This window comes from Heterocephalus glaber, unplaced genomic scaffold, assembly GCF_053883595.1.
Source record: "Heterocephalus glaber isolate CG9 unplaced genomic scaffold, H.glaber_assembly_v1.0 deba00000281, whole genome shotgun sequence".
In the NCBI taxonomy this organism is placed as follows: Eukaryota; Metazoa; Chordata; class Mammalia; order Rodentia; family Bathyergidae; genus Heterocephalus; species Heterocephalus glaber.
Window position 1 is genome coordinate 19587346 of NW_028258139.1, and position 22220 is coordinate 19609565.

Consider the following 22220-nt stretch of genomic DNA (forward strand, 5'->3'; position numbering starts at 1 on the left):
TCTGGTGTTGTCCCCACCTCAGAGATGGGACAGTAAGACTTGGTGATCATCTGCCCAAGATCCCCTAGCTACGAAGTATCTCTAAAATTTTTCTATCACAGTAAGCAGTATGATTAAAAGAATACAAAAATCTTTCTTCTGATTCAGACAGTTGATACTCTTGAAACTTTCTGGAACTGAGGAGAAATAGAAGAATGGAAAAGGGGATTAAAAATCAAGGGAATCAATCTTTCTACCACCTGCTTCAAAGTTGGGTAGATGAGAGTCTAGTATAGAGTGTACAGCTATGTGTTTGGGACTCAGGCTTAGTAATTCATGGCCCTGATAACAAGAAGTATAAATCAGACTCTATGAGCAGAAAGAGGTGAGCTCCTTTCCAAGCCCTTGAATTCTGGTTGATCAACCTCTCCATAGCTGGCCCATGCAGGGGTAGGTGGTGTGGGTGCCAGAAGCTGCATCCCAGAAAGACATGATGAGGCAGAATTTTCAAGACTCCAAGCAACTAACTGTTCTCAGAGTGAACATTTCAGACCCAGTAGAGGACTAGAAAAGTTCAAGAAACTGATGCAAGAGCCAGGCTATTGGAAGAGATTCAGGGAAGCCTCCAGACTCCAGAGCATAACAGCACTAGGCCCACAGAAGCTTGAATGTTCAAATTTCCACATTACCAACTGGCAGAGAGCACTGCAGGAACATGGCTAAGACCTTGTCCCAGGGTCAAACTGCTATGAATCTAATCAGCTTACTGCCACTTTGCTGTAATTTATCGCTGAGAAGTTATGTAACATGCCTGAGTGTTGGTTTCATATTTGTAAAATGAGAACGATGGACCTAAATTTGTGATAAGAAATAAGCTATAACAAAGTAAGGTAATGTGTTTAGAACATTTAGCATGGTTCTTGCCATATGGACAATACGTAAATGGCCTGTGAAGTTCTTTCCTGCTTTGATCCAAACTCTGAATTTATACTTAAAAGTTGTCTAATTTATTCACTCATTCAACAAACAATTAAATCCCAGGCTCCTATCTCTGCCTGAGGCTGGATACCTTGCCTCATTTCTCCTTTGGCTTCCCCATTATTGCTGCCTTGAGAGCCCAATGGTGCTCATTTGAGAATAATGTGTTAAAAAAATGTTACTTGATTCATTCATCAACTCACTTGTCTGACTCCATGTAACATATTAAAATTATTTATATACCAAAATATCTTCTATAAAAGATGGGTTTGTTTATACAACCACTCATATCTCAAGCTGTCCACAACATCAGTTCACAACATTTAACGAAGAACAGGCATGAGCCCTTTTAAATGGGCCAAAAAGTTTGAAGAATAGCAGGGAAGGTATCTTTCATAACTCAAGCTGGCTAGCCAAACAGCTCAGCTCCACCTAAACAACCTAGATTAAAAACAGAGCTAAGCTCAATAAAGACATTTCTCAAAGAAGACATGCAAATGGCCAGCAGGTGCATGAAAAGATGTTCAATATCACTAATCATCAAGAAAATGCAAATTGAAAACACAATGAACTCTCACCTCACAACCATTAAGGCTGTTATCAAAAAGAAAAAGGTAAATATTAGTGAGGATATGAAGAAAAGGAAGCACTTGTACACTGTTGATGGGAAAGTAAATTAATATAACTGTTATAAAAATAATGCAACATTCCTCCAGAATTTGGAAATAGAACTACCATATGATTCAGAAAATTTTGCTCCTGTATATATCTAGTAGAATCAAAATCTGTATCCTGAAGCAATGTCTGCATTCCCATATTTATTACAGCATTACTTACAATAACGAATATATGGAAACAACCTAAGCTCCCATCATAGATATATTCATAAAGAAATTGTTATATATATGAAATAAAATGTAATATTATTCAGCCTGAAAAAGAGATACTGACATTTGCAAAGCTATAGTTGCAATTGGTAGATATTATGCTAAGTAAAATAAACCTGATGTAGCAAGAAAAATATTGTAAGATCTTACTTACATGCAGAAGCAATTTAAAAAGCACCAAATTTAAATAATTAGAAACAGAGTAGAACAATGTTGCTGGTTTCAGTGAGAGGGAAGGAAATGGAAAGAAGTAGGTCAAATTGTACAAATTTAAAATTACATAGATAGAATAAATAAGACTAGAGAACTAATTCCAGCAAAAGGACTGTGGTTAATAATCATGTGTTTTATCCTTTAAATTTTCTAGGACAGTGGATTTTAGGTGCTTTTAACACACATGCAAGCACAATTATGGAAGACAGTGATTTTGTTTACTTTTGATTAATCATTTCACTATGTGTGTGCATATCAAAACATTATGTTTCATAAAATTATGTTACATACAATATGGTATATATGAATGATCATAGTTGGTTAATCAGGCCACAGGACTGGTTAATGTTAGAGGCAAAATCTCAAGCTCTTTCTCTGTCTCTTGCTTCGGTTAGTTTTCTGTGGGCAATATTTAAGAAAAGATAGTTAGAAAAAGAAAAGTAAGAGGGTAGCAAAGATAGATTAGATGGAAAGATGGATAGATAGATAAAAAAAGATAGACATCAGACAGACAGATTGTAGATACACAGATAAAAGTTCAAAGAGCTATATTCTTTTCCCCTGTGTGCAGAGGAGACTTCTGGAGTGTGAGTCATGAAGCTGATAGAGTCTGGACCCTTCATCTTTGGTGCAGTTTTCTGAGCCAGAATAACGCTGACTATACTGATGCTTCAGTGTGGGGTTTAGAATTGCTCCCAGATGAACCTAAAATGTCTTTCAGTGGTTATGGCTGTGGTCTCTTTCTCTCTCATGTGCCCAAATCTTCCTCTGCCCCTGGATCTATAAGGACACAGAAGTGGGAATCAACCATCTTGCTTCTACACCCCGCTGAGAGTTGCCTCTCCTGTTGTCTATGATCAATAACTTTTCAAGGAAGAGACAGGAAATACAGCAGTAATCATAGGCTTAGTGTAAAGCCACAACACAGATCCCATTTGCTGGGTGTTATCTAATATGCGGTCAGAACTCACTGATCAGATGGCTTGGGCAGGAGATGTTATTGAACTAGAATTGCTGCTAAGAGTGAGTATTGATTATGCTTCTAATAGCATTGCAGGGCATTGACTATGAATTCAATTAGATGTAATTATGGCCTTTAATGTGTCCAATTGAAAGTGTTGAAATTTCCCATGGACTCCAGGAATTCTTGCATGATTGTGGGATATACCTAAACAGAGGGGAGTTACGGAGTCTCCTGGAGGACACATTCTGCCTTGAAAAACTGTGCTAGCAGGAAGAATCACCAGTTTATTACAGATATCAGAATCCAAGGAACCAAGGATTGATGGCAAGAGGCCAGAGTCCATAGACATATGCCAATCATAAGACTCATCATAATTATCTCAACCGTACCTATATTTTTAGTAAGTTTTTTCTCTGTGCCAGGCACTGGACTCTCCAAATATCATCTAGGTTAATTCTCTAGACCAGCAGTTGCCAAACAATGGCCAGAAGGTTAAATGAAACTTTACTTTATTTTGGTAAATACACTTGTAACACAGCCAAAGCCTTTCATTTCTATATTCTCTATAGTGGCTTTCACTGGTCAGTTTTGAGTTTGTCTCAAGAATTGGCTGTAGGACACTAGATTTAAAGAGTTATCCTGTCTGATACCCACCCCCCTGCTGTTTTCCCAAATTTATCCATCCCCACCCAGACACCAGTGGATCTTCTTCCAAGCAGGAATTGTCACTGTGGGCACGCTGTGGGGCAAGTACTTTAATGATGTTTCTGTTTAACAAAGAAAATACTCCGTCCTTAACACATTTTCATGGAAATAGTTTTTATACTTATCAACCACAGTATGTCTAAAAGTTAGCCATTCTTTGTGTCAAAACTTAACTGCCCAATTAAAAGGGGATGATAGTTGGGGATTTATCTCAGTGGTTCTGCTGCCTGCCTCACAAGTGTAAGGTCCTGAGTTCTATCCCGGGTTCCAAAAAAAAAAGGAGAGGGAATGATAACTTAAAATGTCTATTCAATGGAATAGTAAGCAACCAATCAACTATATCACTGACTTATAGTGTTTGGGATATAATGTTCACTGAAAAGGAAAAGACAGAAAATGCTATCTTTATAATAAAATTCAATTGTCAACAAAGATTCAACAATGATCCAGGTACTCAGCTAGAAATTGCATATACAGAGATAAATAAATAGATACAGGGAAGAAAGTCATGGAAGAAAAACTATCCAAACTCTAACAATTGTGGTGAGATAGAAGTAGAAAAATACAGAGTATTTAGAGATTATTAGAAGAATTTAATGCAGTATGAGGGAACAAAGAGAGTGCACCAAGCACTGTGCAGGGAAGACTCAATGTTTTCTAGATGGGGAACAGAGACTTAACCATGAACAGAAATCCCAGGGGGTGTTTGAGAAGCTAGAAATGGATCTCTGTGGCTGATATCTAGCAAGGAGGAGACTGAGGAAAGTGAAGTCAAAGAGATGAGCAGTTTCAACCAGGCAAAACTGTTCAATCAGTGAGGACTTGAACCTTTATCTTGAAGGGCTAAGGAAGCCCCTAAAAGATAATAAGCAGGGTATAACATGACCACATTTACATTTTAAGACAATCTTTCTGATTACTGGGAGAGAATAGGTTGCCAAGGAGCAAGATAAAACTGTAAACATGACACAGGTATGTGACCCATGACATAATAGAGACATGAAAAAATCACTTTGTTTTGGATTGGATATAGCTTTTTTATGTTTCATCTATTTGCATTTGCCCTCATGATCTATGCAATTATAGTTTCTTTTTAAAATAGGAATTCAAATAACTATCCAAAGCCAAACAAGAAATAAAAAGGAAGCCACAAAACCCTGGTCCAGGCTGCGTGAGTAGCATCTCATGTTGAACCCAAGGTTCTACGCTTCCCCAGACTGCTGCCTGTGCCGTGCCTTGGCTCCTCTCTTCCCTAGAGTGATCCCAAACAGGAGCTTCTGACATTGATCAAATGGTGTGGCTCACTTGGACTCATTAATCAATTTCACCAGCTGTTTATAGCTTTATTTACTATAAAGGAAGCCAAGTAATCCCTGTAAACTCAATAGATCTAAATTAACTGCATGTTTAGAAGCTAGCTTAGGAAGAATTATTGCTGCCCAGCTCAGGGGGACAGAGAAGAAGAATGAACACAGAAACCTGTGACAGAGGGTCTGACTTGTCCTCTCAGGTCTGGAAGGGTCACCCCACAAAGGACACTTGCTTCATGGGGGTCTCTGTTAATGACATCTCTCACACAGAGTCAGAGAAACTCTCCTTTGTTTTGAAACAACATTACCTGCCATGCGTCCTCTGCCTTTCAAGTCTTGCTCCTCCTCCCACTCTCCTGCATCTTCCCTTGCCTTTTGTTCACTCCCTTGCTGTAGGACCCATTCTTCTTAAGGGTTGGATATTTTCTCCACATCATTTTTTAATTATCAAATCATTTTGAATGTGTTTATATTTGTTTAATGAAATTACATTCAGTCCAAGTTTTCTAGGTACCAACTAAATGCCAAAGATGATACTCACATTTCATGTGCCAGGAATATTACTGGGCTTTCTTTTTTCAGGCCATTATATTTTTTAATCTGCCAAAAAATCATGTAAAATAAATTTTAACATTCTTGGCTAAAAGGTGAAAAATTGAGGCTCAAAGAAATAAAATAAATTGCCTATCATTTTAAAAATGGCTGGAAGGGAGCCCCTCTGGTCCTAATCCGACTTCCTAATGCATACGTCATAGTTATAGATCATAGCACTGGATGGCAGCACTGTACACAAGGTCAAATGGCACAACCCTTAGAAAATCCTGATATCTCACTTCTCAGCTTATCATCTTTCTCATTCGCCGTCCTCACTTACAGTGGACTCCTCCCTGCAACCACCATGCACAGTAGATAGACCCCACAGGACTTGCCATACCTCCAACAAACATGCCTTCCAGGAACACTAGGACTGGAATACTATGACTTCTTGGTCTCTGTTTTATTGTCAGCTTTTCCCTTGCTGGAAAACAGTGAGTAACATCCCCTGCCAGAGGGGAAAGGGCTGGGGACCACATATAGTCCTCAAGTCCCTGACTCCATGACTCCTCCAGACAACCCAGAAGTGTGCCCTATACTAATCTCTTGGGGAGCTCCCAAGCCAATCAGTTTTCAATACAATTCAACTGTGACAAGTCCCATAGAAACAGACCTTTGCATCTTAGGGAAGTTCATATTCTTGCTTTCTACCTTTCCTGCTCCAGGGAAGGTTAGCTACTCCTGCTCCATGCCTCCAGCCCTTGCTAACACTCAAACTCCCACACCTATCACTCTACTGCATTTATCCCCAGGTCCCCACCACTTGGCATAAGTGGGGGGTTACAGAATATGTGCTTGGTCGCTTTGTTGACATTATTGGATTGAAGCAGGAAAGAAGACTGTACCCCTCAAATGCATTGGAAAGACAAAGTTTAAGCATATCGAACAGTGGGACAGATGTATAAGCAAATAAACTCTGATCACTACAAGTTATTATATTTTCCTAAGCTAAGGGCTTAGGCTTTCCCAAAGAGTCATAACATTGGGCAAAACAGCAACAGGAGGTTATTTATCACAGGTCCCCATGGTTTTTCCTTCTCTTGCCTTCTGTGCATACTTTTTTCTGGCAAGCCAAACAGTAGCAGATGGATGACATAGCACCCTTCACATCTTCCGAAGTCAGAAACCAGTGCAAAACTCCAGTCGTAATGAGATTACACACACTTGCTATTTTCACACTGTTCCCAGCCAAGCTAAAAATGCTTGTACAACTCTCTTCTACCTCTGAGGCTGGAGGTCCCCTGCGCTAAGAGATCTCCTTGTGCATTGTCACCTGCACCAATCCCCAGGAGCTGCTCTGCCTGGGCTCACATGGCTGCTTAACCCTTTCACACAGATGCTGTTGAAATTTATCTGGGCCCAGATGCAATGTCCTCCCATGGATTTACTCTCTGGCTACATTTTACAGACAACAATAAGTGGCCTGACATTTGTGGACCAGTCTTGACAACAGATAGGAATTATGGCTTGTCAGAAAGAGCTGTGACTGATGCGCAGGCTCCTATCACGTCCTCCATGCTTCAATTTTAGCATGTGTTTGCTGCTCCTGTCTCCTGACTCTTCTGCAAATAGACCCTTGTGATGACCAAGAAGAAAAAGTATACTGCATAACAATGTGGTGGTAAAAACCAGAGACTGTAAAGTCGGGGAGTCTAGGATTTAAGTATAAGCCCTGCTATTTTTATCTTCTCTTTGAAACGTTATTTAACCAATTTGTACTTCAGCATTGCTAGTACCTAAAATGGAGACAGGGAATCTTCGTTCCTGAGCCCTTTTGATGACTGAATGAGACAAAGACTGTGAAACACTTGTCAAAACTTCCTGCATGAAGTAAGAGCACAGCGACAGAGCAGTTAGTGAGGTCTTTGCAAAGACTCGGTGAGCTGAGAACACTGTGTCTGGTGCGTGGTGAGTGCTCAGCAGCAGCTTTTTCCTAATCCTGATCCCTTAGTGATCCCCGGGGATGGGCAAAGATGTGAGATTTACAATCAGTACTTTCTGGGTAAGTCAGCAATAGGCATCCGGAGCTCAACACATTTCTAATCTATAATCCAGGAATAACACTAGAAAAAAATCGATCCTAAAGAAATAGCTCCCCAAAATAGTACATGCTATGTGCTTAGAGGTGTTACTCATGAGAGCAAAAGTTCTGGGAGGAGCATGATGTCTGATGGAAAGAGAATAAATAGCTCATTAAATCTATTAGCATCTACCTGGGACAATATGAGGCAGGAATTAGAAATGATCCTGCAAAGGTGCTACTGTAACATGCAAGAGTCATCATGTACAGCTCTCAAGTTCAAGTGAAAAATTGCATTCAGAATGATTGGAATGCTGAAAACCACTTAGGCAGTTCGTAAGGAGTAGATGAACCTTCAAGCATGAAAGTTCATTTTAAGGGTGAAGGTTCATTTTGGGAGCGATGAAGGTTCAGATTTGGGGTCTCTTTTCTCCTCTTTTTCTTTGTTTTATCATGGAGTGAGGGAAAGAAAACCAAGCTGCTGACTGGAGCACAGCTGAACTTCATCCCAGCACCTATTAAAAACATTTAAAGAGAAGGAAAAAAAGGGATTTAGGTCTTATCTTAGAACTCCATTTCATTGAAGAGATTTTACTAATATTTCAGCCTGCCCTACCATGCCCCAACACATATGATGGACAAGCACATTTGCTAAGTGTTCCTGCTGTAACTTATTTCATGGCACCTAATATACATCTAGCAATTGTCTGGAGTGATATTTTCTGAAACATGAACTATGTTTTTCTCCTTGATATTTTCTTGAACTGACTTTGTACCCATTGATCCGATCCAGGGGCTTCCATATCTTTGATTAGCATGGCCAGGGGGTATAGCCATGATCATGGGCTTCTATTTTAATGCCCTCCTTTCAAAAGACCAAATGTGACCAGGTATGCATGGCAGGCTAGTCCTCAGGCCGTGCAGCAGACTGCCTAACTGTGGCAGCGTTCTACTTTTCTATTGCTGAGCATGCTTTCTACACAAGTATATGATGTAAGATCAGAAAATACAGTGAATGTTTAAATTTTAAAGTATCTATTACAATAAAATACATATTAGCACTGATTTGCCTCAAAATACTAGCCCTTGCTTAAAACACACTTAGTGCATCATTCTTTCCACTTTCTGAGGCGCTTCTGGAAGTCTTCTTTCTTGAGTGTCTTATAAGGTATAATCAAAAATATGATGAATGTTGCTGCCAAGTGCCATCCAAAAGAAAGCCTCATAAAAATATTCCTCATCCACATTATTCACTGAATCGGGCACCATGTCACCTTCTGACTCTTCCTCAAAGTCAAAATGACCATGAAAGGTAAATGTTTCGAATCAGTCCAGGACAGGCCCAGGAATTTAGCTCAGTGACAACGTGCCTGCCTTGTAAGTGCAAGGTCCTGAGTTCAATCCCCAGTACCAGAAAAAAAAAATTCAAGACATGGAGGAACCCACAACTGCACAAGTAAAGATTTTCTCAAGCATCAAAAGCATGGAATTCCCCCACTTGTAAAATGAGACTATTTATGTGTGTCTACACTCATTCACTTTTACCCCAGTAAAATTCTAAGGGTTTATCCTATCTGGCAGAGATTTGAGCAAGCATATGAAGGATCCTGGACCTGAGGCAATTTTCAATCTGAGTGAAAGATGACTCTGAACAAGACAGGGTACAAAGGGCCAACTCAGAGGAGCATGACCTCTGCAGCCAGGAAGAAAGAAAGGCAAAGGTACATATTAGGATTTGTGGATGTCATCCATTGACATTTCTGCCTTTTATGGTTTTGAGCATTTTATATGATTCCATTGTGTCTTCTTTCTTAGCACAGCAGTTGTACTTCTCTTTTCATTCTTTGTGGTTGTGCTAGAGTCCGCCGTATACATTTACAACACTCCAAATCCACTTTTGAATAACACTGCACCCTTCTCAGATAGGTCACTTCATAATAACAAAATAATCCTAATTCTTTTCTCCTGTGCATGCTTCATTGCTATCCATCATTTTACTTACATATATATTTGAAAGAGTTTCTATAAATAAACTTTTAGTAAGCAATGATAAGATGTGGTGGCAGAGGAAGCCTGCTATAGTCCTATGATAAGTTCTCAGAACTTTAGTGAATCTGTACCCCTGGCCTGTGAATATAAGAGTGATTCTCAGTTTTGTTTTGTTTCCCTGGTTGTCACAAAACCAGACTGTGTGATTACATACCCTCAGATAGGATAGAAGGTATACAGGGGACTGGCGTTGGGCTTTCCTACCCCCATGTCAAGCTGGGCTCCAGTTCACTCATTTCCCCTGAGGGGAGACCTTCCTGAGAACAAAGAATCTGGCTAATTTCACAATGGCTCATTTTCCTCTACCCCTGCAGGGGCATCAAAAGATCCTGCTCTGATACTACAAGAACCTAGAAGAGCTTCTGGGAGTGACACTCATCCAAAAGTGGCACCTTCCTGTGACTGGGCCCTGGAGTTTCCACCTCTCACCCTTGTCCACCCTGAGCTCTTGAAAATTCACCACTGATCTTCTGTGTGTCCTTACCCAGCACTGGTTTCATGGGGACATCTGCTCAGTAATCTGCCAGGTCAGCTATGAGCTCCTGTGTCCATCTGTCTGCAATCTTGGGCATAGAGTGTTGTTTCCTCCCCCTCTCTTACAGATCCAAGGAGGTCTGTAAAACTGTCAGCTCAGTCTTTTCCCTGTCATTGATTGGAGTGAAAACTTTAAAACTCCTCATGTGTGGAAAAGGAAACCAGAATCCCTTAGAGAATTCAAATCTATGAATTGTGACCCAAAACTATGATGGACGCTTAAATTTTTAACAAAAATCAGTAAAAGACACATTGCTTTTAATCTCCCTTAAAATACTCCCCATCTCTTTGAAGACAGTTATCACATTGCTCTTGCCACTTTCTGAAATGGTTCTGGAATCCTCTTTCATGAATGTCTTTAGTTGTGTTGTCACAGCTGCCTTACTGTCCTGAATTGATTACCTTTCATGATCAGTGTGACTTTGGGGAAGAGTCAGAACCCACATGGTGCCAGATCCGGTGAATAAGGTAGATGAAGACACACTGTCATGTTTTTATGACCCTGCGCTTCTATTGGATGGCCCCCAGACACAGCATCTACCATGCTGAATGTGATTTATTATACTACAGTTTTGATTGCACCTTGTAAAGACATTCATGAAAGAAGACTTCCAGAACTGCTCCAGCAAATGACAGAATGATGGAATAAGTATGCTTGCAATAAGGGGGAGTATTTTGAGGAGGATTAATGGTTCTTCTACTATAATAAATCTTTTTACTTATTTAAACACACCTTGTATTTTTTTATCAGCCTTCTTAGATATCCTTAATTTTCACAGCCCTGTGCAGGAGAAAAAGTGGGTCACTTTGCAGATAGGAAATGAAGGGTTAAAGAGGTGAGGAAGTGTGAGCATGCTGGAGCCAGGGCGAGTCCTGGGCTGCAGGGCTCTAAGGTTGAGGTACCTTGCAACACCTGTGCCTAATTTCCCAGTAGGCTAGAAAAAACATTCTTCCTTTCCCTTCCTTCCCCCATTTCATCAAATCTGTTTTTAGTATATGGCTTTGGTTATAAACTGCTATAAGCTCTTTTATGGAAAAATATGACTTAAATAAAAATAGTTAGTGGAAGTTGTTCTTACCTGTAAGGAATCATGAACCTTTTCATTTTCAAGGCCATTTCACAGAAGAGCTCATCTCATTCTCATGACAATCTTTGAACATGAGTGAGGACATTGCTCAAGTCCCTCAGATCTTAGCTCTCTGTGAATTCTGGATGAATGGGCCAAAGAGTTGTTATAGTCTCGATGATACTAGGCATACAGACTGATTTATTGAATGCAGTGTAATTTCAATTTAAAATTGCATGCCCCGTTACGCTATGGATGTATGTATCTCCCCACCCAGGCTGTGTGATCCCATGTACTTCTTTACTCTGGTTACTCCAGTGACTAGAATCGTGTCTCGCTTGATGTGGATGTCCAATAAATCATCTGATAAATATGAATGCATAAAATATGAGTGAAGAAAAATTGGTCACTTTCACTTATCTCAGGAAAACCACCAAGTGCTAGACAGATTTGCTTTCTAGCCCACTGATTCTCAAATTTAGATTTTTTTATGGACTCTAAAGAGAAATAGAACAATAAAATTCAAACTTTGGCATTTAAGGTTTTCACTTGACATTGTTAATACAAATGCTATGCTGGAACAGAATTATAAAAAGAATTTGGTTATCAATCATAGAGATGACATATCACTTTTAGCTTTCATAAATATTCATCTAAATAAAAACATGAAATTTAAAAATTCTTGCAGAATATTCAACCACTCCAAGGATAGATTTCAAAATCCCAGTAAATCCATGGACCATATGTATGAAACATTTGGCTAATCCAGATCCCTCAGTTTACATGGAAACAGACTTTATTTCATCAAGCTTTTAACATCTATATTGATTCATTTTTATTATAAGAGCAATCATGAGGTTACCAAGAGAATGTATGATCTTTTCAATGTCACCCAGGTAGTTAGTGGAAGAGCTGACTCTAGGATGCAGGTATGATGACTCATGGTAGTGTGCTCTTTTTCCATTAGAAAATGAAGGAACAAAAATATCAGGTGAATAAACAAAAACCACAGGTTCATTATCAGTGGCTCGTAATGGGCAGCCCTAGTCCAAGCATTGACATTGTCACCAGCACATCCTAATACAGGGGACAGGGACTAAGAGTTCTTAGTAGTCAAACAGCGTAGAATCAGTGGCTGAAACTCATTACATGTTCCAAGGGCAGAGAACTGCAAAATTTAGTTCCCCTGAGGCACTGTGAGTTTTTATTTCTGTTTTTGAAGAAAAAATGAAGAGAAAGAAAAATTGGAACGTTTATTTTATAACCAATACATTTAGAATCATTATCTTGATCAATGAGTGCTGAAATACACAATTATTGCATTCTCAGGACTCGAATGATGCATACTGACATGGATTTAGATTAAGAAAAATAAAATTCAGGGCAGAGATTAATTTGCCACGTTTTTCTTTTGTTTGATAGGAAATCAATAAGAGTAAACCACAACTATAGAGGAAATGTGGAAACACAGAGTGGGTTTTCTCCTTATAGTTTCACACACTACCTAGCTGAAACTAGTATGTTAATTATCAAAGTCAGCATTTTTTTCATTTTATATAAGAATAGGAAGTTGCTTGAGGCCAAGAAATATTAAATGAAAGGGGGAAAGTTACCTGAATGGTCACTTCTTTCTTTTGTCGCTTGCAATGTTGAGATGTTATGCTGTATACCAACTTTGTGTATTTTCTATTTTGTTAAATGATATACAGAGTTGCTGGAGTGTCAAAGACCCAGGATTGGAAGCCCAGAAAGCAGATTTTTCAGACCAGTCTGTTTCACTTTGGGCATATCAAGTGAAACAAGATGCTCTCTTAGGCTGACTCTCATCATCCATCCATCTATCTTTCCATTCATGCATTCCTCTGCAAAGTTTTATTAAGCACCTGCCTCATTACAGACGTAATGCTAAAGTTCAATAAACTACAGTAATTATTCATGGGTGCTCCTCACCTAGAAACCCACCAAGCAACTAAGGCAAACAAATTCTATACACTGTGATCACCTGATACAGAGCACCTAATGAGGGCTGTCACCTGAATCTCCAGAGTCATACTCCATTCAAATCCCAGACATACACTTGCCAGCCTCAGAGGTCTTCCATCAGTTACTTAACTTTATTTATAAAGTGTGATGACTGTACTATTTACTTTAGAATGTCAGTAGAGATAAAGGTTTATACAGGTTGATTATATGTAAGAATTTATCCCAGTTCCTGGCTATAAATAATAACTGCTTATTCTACTCCATTATTATTATCATCATTATCATTATGACTACTACTATTCCTAGTATCAGTTAGTAGTAATGGTGGAAGAAGAAGCAGGCGATCTTCTGACGTAACCCCTAAGTGACTTGGAGAAGTGGAAAAGACAGTAACAAACTTTGGCAGGTAGGCAGTGGGAGAAACACAATACAAGAAAATAGAATGGCCTAAGTTACACGTAATCATTAGCATTTATATTATAATAGGTACTGCAACTAAGGACCACAGAGTTCTTTTGGTGTTTTCATTTGTTTGTTGGTTGGGTTTGGTTGTTTGCTCAAGATCACACAAAAATTACCCATACATCTAGAAATAGTAGCATAGGAGTGTGCATAATTGGAGCATGAAATGAAGACCAAAGTGAGGGAGATAAAGTTCAGGAGACCTGGAAGGGCAAGATCATAAGGGACCCACCACTCATAATAAGAATTTGGTATGTGGATATTTAGGAAACACTACACTTTGATCAGCAAAGTCACTTGCTCTGGATTCTGGAACTCTTTGACTTCCTAGATTCACCCCTGCAATGTCATGCTGAACAGGTTACAAATGCTACCTGGTTTTGGTCCACAGAGGGTAATTTTGGCAGTTGCCAAAGGTAAGAAGTGATATTTGTAGCATGGTTGTGCACTATAATGCTCTTTCCTAAATGAACTGGGGAACTTCCTGAAACTTATAAGTGAAAATGTACCCATTGCTTTAGAGAAGAAGAAACAAGAGTCAAATGTATGAACACACAGAAGTATACACCAATGTACTGTAGAAATCTGACTTCATGCAAATCCAGGCACTCGCCATCCTGATGAATGGACACCTGACTTAAAAGCTTATGATCAACAGAGCTTGCGGCCTTCCTTCTGAAGGAAGGGAGGTAGACATAAGTGGCTGAGAGCAAAGACACGAACACACTGGTGAATTTTGAAAGTAGGATGTCAGAAGAATCGAATGTGACCAGGGGACTTCAAAGCTGCAGGAAGAGTCAGGGGGATGCGGAGCCATCACAGCCGCTACCCCTGCCCCATACCACAGAAGTGAGCCAGTGGGTTGGCGGAAACCTGTGTGAACTGCTTCTGTAATTCTACCCTGCAGCCCCGGTTTGCCCAGATCTCCCTGGCTTCAAAACTGAAATTCCCATATTCAGGGAAGTCTCTCAGCCCCAGACAAACTGAGACACATGGTCACCTTTTCTCCAAATCTTGCACAAGAATCACTCTTGTGGCTCTTAGCTGAAACCTAATGAGGATTCTGTGCAAGGTAGTTTATCCTGAAACAGTTGAAACGTTCGAAAAGCACTACATAAACTAATGAGTGTCTCTTTTTAACTCTACAATACTTATTCAAATCACAACAAAAACTTTTTTGTTAAACACAAGATGGTCCATGAAAATGTGCACAGCTCACTGGGAGGCTGAGGCAGGAGAAATGCAAATTTCAGCTCAGCCTAGACAATTTAGTGACAGCAAGGGACACTGTCTCTAAATAAATGAGTAAATAAGTAAGTAAGTCTGGAGACTAGCTCAGTGGGAAGGCCCTGAGCTCAATCCCCAGTACTGCAAAAAAATAAATACTTGCATATCTACACAAAAATAAATAAATAAGTTGAAAATAGGATCAGTTACAAATATTTTCCCTTCCTGTGATTTCAACCACTACTTAAATCCTCGGCAGCCTTTCCACTTTCAAGCATTATTTATTACTTCCTCTGATTTCCTATGCTTCCAGATTGAAGAGCCCAGGAACTTGAGACCACTGAAAGTCTGACAGCTCCTAGGCATCCTCCGAACTGTCCCTTCGGACATTCTTCCACCATCCTCATAACTGAGCCTTGATAGAAGCATTGGCTCCCGTGGATGCCTCAGTCTCTCACTGATGCTTTCAAACGGATGCAGCGATGTCCGCGTGTCAGGTGCTTTTAATTCCTACTGCCTGCTCACCTTAATTAGAGGAGGGGATGCTTTTCTAGGTCAGAGCAGATATAATTGAGGCAAGCCAATTTTCCTTCTCTCATCCACCCTCACAACCAATTCCCAGCAGGAAGCAGCTGCCACACTCAACAGAGAGAGTGGGGGAAGTGTTTAATGCCAGAGCTTTGGCAGATATGATCGGGTGAAGGAAAGCCAGCAAAGAACTATGAAGTATTCTTGGCTGATGAGTATAGAAAGAGGGTGGTCTCCACCTCAGGCCTGCAGAAGTCAAAGAGAAGAGAGAGTTAGTGGAGCTAAGCAGAGCTGTGGCTGCCCTTTGGCTGTAGGGAAAGACACCTGCAGGGAGCTGTCACCTTGCCCCGGAGTCTCATCCCCCACCCTTTCCTTGGCATGCTGGTGCTGCCCATTGACTCAAGCCAAGCTAAGTGGGGAGGAAAAGGGAATGTGGTTGAAGCAGTCCTTTGGTAAGCAGTTCAGTCCACAGACAAAGTAGAAGATGGGAAGAGATAAAGGAGAAGACATAGCACCCATTTCTTAAAGCATGTTCAAGCCAACATCTTCTAATTTCTGAAAATTAAGTCCCACATTGATTAAGTCCTCTAAATCCCATGGAGTCCAATTAGCACAATCATCTTTGCAAGGTCCTGTAATTTCACAATACATGCAGATCAATATGACTTAAAAGGGCTCTTGGGTTTATTTTCCCTAAATACAATTCCAACAAATGCAAAGGGCCATTGCTCCTCATATCTGCCTCCAGAATCTATGCTTTGGGACATATAGCTAAAGAAATCACATAAAAACACATTTCCAATAATTGTCCTAATCAAGTCCCTTGAGCCTAAGAGGGGCTAACAGTGAAACAGAAAAGATGGCAGCTGTAATGTCCAGAGCTCAAAATGCTGTCTATGGCTGGACCCTACCTGTCCCTCGGGAGCACAGGTTCTTGGTCAGATTATCTCACCTCTCTCCTTTTTGATTTCCTCACCTGCTCAAGGAGATGATCATTGTGATCCCTCAACAGCGTTATGAACTGCAAATTTTGAAATGCACAGAAATGCTCTTTCGACATGGCAAGGCCTTTAGAAGGCTCTGTTGATCACTGATGGACTTTAACTTCTTGCAACTGTGTGTCAAGTGCTGCAATCTCAGAGTTGTGCATGTGATGTATTGCAGAAGAGAAAAACTTACCAAAATTAACTTGCAATACTTCTTTAAAAATTGTGATTTGTATGCATCATTTTCTCCATTTGTAATATTATAATATTTGGTTATTTACCTTTGTAAACACTTTACAATGTTTGTTACATTCTCTAGAGAGTTCCGGGAGATAGAATGTTTTTCTGGTTTTATACTTGATGAATGAGAAAATAGAAGGGTTAACTGCTAATAAAAGAACTTAGAACAGAGTGAAGAGATCTAAAGTCCTGGATAAATACAAAACACGAATTTCACCTGGGAGATAGACATGAAAACTGATCTACCCTAGAAGTCAATAAGACATTCATATCTTCCAGGTTAAAGGCCTTCCTTGGTGCTATGTCAGATCTGTAAAATTGGCCATAGCCATACCCAGATGATTGAGTTATTTTTAAAAGAAATTACAAATTGAGCTCATATAAAACAGTTGCTTGTATAGATAAGCAATGGTTCCTAAATCTCATCTTTATCTGAATTTTATCTTTACCTAAAGGTTCCTGAGATCTTCCTTGAATACTGCAGATTGAGGATTATTTCCACATACTATTATTGAACACTTGTCTATTCCTTGCTTTATCCCTTCTGTTTACATTCTTCCACCTGCACAATCTTTATTCATTCATAGTTGCATGTGTTTTACAAACATTGGATGATAATGTGTTTACTATGTGCCATGCACTGTGCTAATCATAATCATTATTTCATTTAATTTACAAAACCTAATATATCAACGTTCCCATTTAAGATTTGGAGATTGAAGTTGAGAAGCATCGAGGGAATTTATTTAGTTCTGCACTCGTTGATCCATCATGTCCCTCTATGTTCTCGGGCAACTAAACAGACCTACCATCCCGAAGCTCACGCTTTAGCACTGTCACCTTCACCAAAGGCACACAGACAATAAGTGGTGGAACTAGGATTCAATTTACCTTTCTCTGGTTCTAAATCCCATGGCCTCTATCCCTGTACCATGGGGGATTGATTGTTCTCCAGGAAATGCTACCAGTGGAGATCTCACCCACATATTTGGCCAAGAAGAAAAAGGCTCTGCAGTGCCATTTGCAAGCCACTATGTAAAGAGGAATCAGAAATGTTCACTATTCCAAACATTACTGTTTTATATAATTGCAAAAGAAAATCTACTCTTACTGACTTACATTTTCTATCCATAGGGTGAAGAGGGAGAATATAGCTTTTTGTTTAGCTTGTTTCATTTTTCTGTGTTGCTTTCCTATAAATTTTCTTTCTGTACTCAGTTACTGGGAGGCAGCATGATGTTGCTAGTAGAGTGTTACCTTGGGTTTCAAATGCAATGCAATTCCAACTGTAAGGAAGATGTTGGTTATGATGATCACGATGTCTCCCATTCCTGACTGTAGACAAATATGACTTTATCAAAGACACCTTCTCTAGGCAACCTATAGCAAATAGCACACTCAAAACTTTAACTATGCTACCTAATTTTTAATTGTAGATATCATCATTATCCAACTTTATATCATATATGCATTTGCTTTTTAGATGGATAGTCTGTCTCCTACTAGAATGTAAGCTACATAGAAACAAGAACTTTGTCTTTTTTATTCTTTTCTGTTCCATCAGCACCTAAACTAGTACCTGGCACCCAATAAATAATTAGTGAGAGGGTATTTTTTAAAGGATTTATCAACCTCCAGACAGTGTGCTGAGTGTCACTAAGTGTCAGAGTATATTATCTCATAAGATAATAGCAACCCTGTGGAAAGTAACTTATACCACTTTAAACTATAAGAAATGGAAGCAATACTTAAAGCACAGAGATCTGGAAGGAGTCAGGCCAAGACTGAATCCCAAACTCTTACCCACTTTTACACACTGACACTAACCTTGGCCAAGTCACATTTCCTCTATGAGTTTTAATTTTGTCATCTATAATTAAGAGAGATTGATGCTGATTATTTTTAAGTTGCTTAGCTCTTCTGACCCAGCTTAATTTCACTGTCCTCCACCAAATCTCAGGAGTTAGCAGAATATCAGCAGGTTTGATTTTCCATAGAAGGCTTCAAGGATACTATAGGGTGAAAGCTGGCCCTGAAGGTGACACAGAAACCATCCAAAGAGGAAAGCATATTTTCACTCCAGGGGTGTGAACTAGTTGCAAGAGTGTGGCTGCCTATGGCAGAGGTTGAAGAGAAGAAGGCTGGGGTAGTTTCTAGTGGGAAGAGTATCAAAGAACTCATGGCATTTTATCTAACATAGTATTAAACTAGAGCAAGTTACGAATCCAAATGTGCTCAACAAAGAAAGACAAAACCTATTCTTCTTACAGCCCTTCCCATCTAAATTGATAGTTCTATTTTCTTTCCCATTACTCAGACTAAATCCTTGGAAACTTCTAAGAATAGTTCTCTTACACCAGCCAATAAACTCATCAAGAAATATTGTTGGCACTGCTTTCAAAGTTCATCTATAATCCTACCACATACTCCATGATTGGACTTGCTTTATGCCACTTTTACCTCCTTGGTAGAGCTCAGTCCCTCTGGGTCCCAGTGAGGACTGTAAAACCACCAAACAATCATCCCCCCAGATGATGAGTTGGCTTTGTCTACTGGTCTCTCATCACCCAGTGATGGGTAAGTTCTCATACTGTAATATTTCCAATTTGTTCCTGTACTTGACAGAGCAGATTCCTATGATGTCAAAAAATGTGTTTAAACAAAGTAAGATAGCAATGAAAGATTTGAAGGGCTTCCCTAACGAAGTACTGCATAACAGATGTCTTAAAACAACAGAAATCTCTTAGACTACAGTTAGAATTCCATAGCAGATCTGTACCTCCTCTAAAACCTGTAGAAGAGAATCCCTTTTTACCTCTTTTGCTTCCTTAGTTACTTTTCTCATTGCTAAGACAAAATATCTGACACCCAAACTTAAAGGAGGAAAGGTTTATTTCAGCTCACCATTTGTAGAGGTTTCATTACATAGTTAACTGGTTACAAAGCAGGACAGCATGACAATGGGGCATCACAGAGGAGGAACATAGCATGGCAAGCAGAAGGCAACAAGCAGCCAAAGCAGAGTGCTGCAGCAGCCTGCCTTCCTTCTTTACTTTTTATATTCCATCTAGACTATAAATCTATTGACTGGTGCTACTCACACCCAGGGTGAGGCTTCCATTATCCACAACCCTAATCCCAGTATCACACCCTTAGTCTACTTTCACATACCTTAATCCAACCACCTTTGAAACTCTCTACCTATGACTGCATAAAGCTTCAGGAAACACATGTAGATACAAGCCATAACACCTATGTTCTTGTTTTTACTGGCTATCGTTGGTATTCTTTGGCTTGTAGATTCATTATTCCAATCTCTGCCTCTGACTACATGTGTCCATCTCATCCCTTGGTGTCTTTATTCTTCTTATAATAACACAAGAAATATTGTAGTAGGTTGGGTCTCTACTACAATATGACCTTATCTCACCCAATTATATATAAATTACCCCCCTTTCCAAATAAAGTCACTTTCTGAGGTGCTTGGGGATTAGCACTCCCAACATTGTCTTCGAAAACATAATGCAACACACAAGGCCTAGGAAGTTACAAGCCTGTTGACTATCTACCATGCTTGCAAGTTAACAGAGATAAGCACAGAGTACATGGGGCTAGGTATCATCAGCTGTGAGAGTTTACCCAGAACAATAATCTTAAGACTTGTGCACAATGAAATTGTCTGAGTGGTTAGGAAGATAACCAAGGTCAGTTATAAAAGAATATGTGTCACTGTCAAGTCAAAAACAAGAAGTAAACACATTTAGACTGAGAACTCTTTCATATTGGGATTTTCTGTCTGATATGATGTCACAACCCCAGATTAAAAGGTGTAGAGCTACCATTCCTAAGAAATGTAGTCATCTCAAAGAACCGTATGTTGAGAATAGGGGACAACCATGTCTTAATCTGTATATAACTTTAGAGAGCAGCCAGCTGTGGAAAAAGTTTCAGCCCATCAATGAAGCTGGTCCAAAAGCAACATTTAAGCACCACCCCAATTAATCACTTTGGCTGGAAAGCCAGTGACCCAAATGCTGGTGCCAATGTCCTAACTCCCACATACAAAACCTACAGCAGAAAAACTGTCCAACCCTTAGAAATGTTCTTCCCAAGAGGGCCTGTTGCAGAGCAGATGTTTGCAAATCACCTAGCCTGTTGGTGATAAATTAGCTTTTAATGGCATTCCTGTGTACTTGTTATAAATCATTAAGCATCCAACAGACTGTCTCTTATCTTCACAGGCCTGGTCTGCTGAGGTTCCTAAGTAGCAAAACTTCTATCATGGAGCAAGGCTGCTGCACCCAGCTGAAAATGCTAATTCTTTTCATTTTCTGCCTTTTCATTTGCCTTTGGCTCCTGTTCCCAACACTCATCTCTCTCCTCCACTCCTCTTCCCTTCTGCATTTTCCTCTCACTTCTCAATGCACTTGGTCTTTTCTCATCTCCTCACTCTTCCCTCTGGCCTTTTTCAACCTTCCTCACCATTTTCTATTACTCTTATCTCTTTCCTCACTCCAAAATTTTCCATCCTACTCTTTTTCCCATCCCAATACTTTCTCAGCATTACAAATAAAAGCTGTTTCATTTTGATAAACCAAGAGAGAGATCCAGATGCTGACCCAGTATGATTCTTAACAGCAGTAACAAATCCGTGGTTAGTTCTTCCTGAAAATGCAGGAAATTGTAGTTCAGATAGGGGAAGGAGAGAGAGAGAGAGAGAGAGAGAGAGAGAGAGAGAGAGAGAGAGAGAGAACAGATCTAAGAAAGGGAAAAGGTGTCCCCAGTCCACTGAAGAGCACTGATTAAGTAATGTATAAGACAGCGTACTAATCATTAAAATCAACAACACAGTACTGTCACACTGGAGCAAACATATACTTCTGGAGACACGAATTGTTTGAATCATAGATGCCCCTTGCTAAGGACAACTGAGTCTAGGATAATGGAAACAAAAATCTCAACACAGAATAGATTTTTTTGGATATAATTACCCTCTTTTTCATTTTAGCATCTAGTTTGGAGTTAGTACAGTGAGGAAAATTAGAGATGTGATTAGCCAAAGTCAAATAATGTTGAAAACCAATGTTTCCTACCTGTGCCTCTACCAAGGGCCATCACAAGCTCACATTTCCACCAAAGCTAAAAAGCTGATGAAGTTTTACTTTCACAGTCTCAAATTGACATAATTTTAATCCAAGGCTATATATTGCTATTGGAAAATAAGTCTCTTCTAGACCTTTCCTTCATTCAGTAAGTGAAAGCTCTGAAACTTGAGAAGTGGAAGTTTCATTCCCTCATGCCAGAGTGTTTCTGCTCATCACTTTCTCTATCTGTGCTAGATCAGAATGCTCCTGTGTACCTCCTTCCTGCCATGTCTAAGGCCCTCCTGGACCTCAGTGCTGCTCCAAAGGCTGCATGCCATCACCTATCTTCTGTACCCAGACACCTCAGGTCCAGGGCTCCGCCCTCAGGCCTGCCATTTACACACAAATGC